Here is a 1,822-nt window from a genome sequence, read left to right on the forward strand (position 1 = left end):
TCGGGATTTTGGGCACACACATACACATGCCCCCCGCCTGATTTTCAAGCCACTGGGTCTGGGACTCTAACTGCACAGCCAGTCATGTGGGATCCAGGCCCTCAACCTCTGTCACTTGCTGGCCCTTGACTGGCATTTTTAAAAGATTTTTGGTGCTGGCCCTGCAACATAGTGGTTAAGGGAGCTGGATCCTACATAGATGACCATGGTTTATGTCTTGGTACAGGTGGCTTGAAAAACACACCAGGCACATGTGCATGTGTGTCCAAAAATTCCAACAAGGTGGAGAAGGTATTGCAGTGTATCTTTCTCTCTCTGGTGAGTGCATGTACCCTCTAACAAACTAAAGGGGAAAAAATGTTCCTGGGCCAGGAGATGGTGCAGTGGTGACACAGCTGGAACCACATGAGAAGGTCCTAAGTTCCTGTCCAAGATTTCCTTGTACATGCTGAGCAGGTGCAAGTATAGCCATGATTCAGACTTGGAGTGGATTGTGGCATGAAGACCCTGTTGGGGGGTCTATATCTCTCTTGGAAGATACACACTTTTGGGGGACCAGCAGATGGCATAATGGTTATGTGACTGGATCCCCCCATGTGGCAGATCGTGGTTTGAGTCCTGGACCTGGCAGCTTAAAACTCATGATGAGGGTGCATGTGCGTGTGTGCCCAAGATCCCGAGAGGAAAATGGAGGAGAGGGGATTATGGTGTGGCCATCCCCCTTTCTGTCTCTCTGTCTCTCTTTCTGTCTCTCCAGCAAGTGCATGTACCCTATAACAAAAAAATTATTAAAAAAGAAAATACAATAAAAAAAATTTTTTTGGCCTTGTTGTAGTTTATTATCTTTTATCTTGAATAAAGTCATAGAAAATTGTTTGGTCTAGCTCTAAGCAGCCCACTCCTGAGCTCTGAGGAAGCTTGCCTTCTTCTGGGCTACCCGATCTTTCTTCTGGGCAAGGGACATCTTGGGATGATTCCACCTCTTCTTTTTAACTTCTTTCTTGGGCTTCTTTTCATAGACTGGGTTCTCTCATATAGTGGTGTGAACTTTCTTATACATCTCCTCCATCATGTATGGAGTTACATCGTCCTTTATGTACCGAGAGAACTGTTTCTTGTAAGCATCTTCATCTTCTTCCATTTGGTAACGCATGTAGTCTGCAACGTTCTGGCCCATGATGTGCTTCCGATGGACTTCTGCATTAAATTCCTTGCTTTCAGAATCATAACCAAGGAATCATTTGGTACTATGAGGGATAGATAAGCCTCCATCCAGCGCTCCCTTCAGAGCCCCAAAAACTTTATTGCCAGTGGTAGTTCTGGCAAGGCCTGCATCTAAATAGTGAAAGCCTTGCCAGTGCCTTCACCAGGTTGACCATCAATGCTTTCTACATCGTACTCATCTCCGGTCACATCCACTTGACCTTCATAGATCTTGTCCATGCCAAACCTACTAAGAAGCCTGCGGGCCAGCAGCAGGCCCGTACAATATGCTGCAGCATCATTTGTCAGGCCAATCTTCACACCGTGTTTTGGTAGTTCATGTGCATAAGCTGCGCAGACTATCATATCTCCTTCTATACGGGCATAAGCAATCTGACAATGATATCTGTTAGTTCCACGAACTATCGTCCTGTATTTGGGTGTGTTGTACTTATTTCTATCCTGGATCATCAAGCGTTTCCGAGCATAGTAATCAGTTTTACCCTCTCGTCTTCTAAATTTCACTTGTTATCTCTTAAAGTAGGCCTTATTCTTGACAACTTTAACAAATCCCATCCTGCGGAACAGAGACCCGTGGCCACAGCCGACCTGCAGGCCC

At 45.7% G+C, this 1,822-nt stretch overlaps 1 pseudogene; it reads right to left on the reverse strand.

Moving 5' to 3' along the window:
- Nucleotides 1-886: 886 nt before the first annotated feature.
- Nucleotides 887-1,788, reverse strand: LOC102503326 (60S ribosomal protein L5 pseudogene; annotated as a pseudogene).
- Between the last annotated feature and the right edge of the window lie 34 nt (nucleotides 1,789-1,822).

The sequence above is a fragment of the Tupaia chinensis genome, unplaced genomic scaffold, assembly GCF_000334495.1.
Source record: "Tupaia chinensis unplaced genomic scaffold, TupChi_1.0 Scaffold138400_1, whole genome shotgun sequence".
NCBI lineage: Eukaryota > Metazoa > Chordata > Mammalia > Scandentia > Tupaiidae > Tupaia > Tupaia belangeri.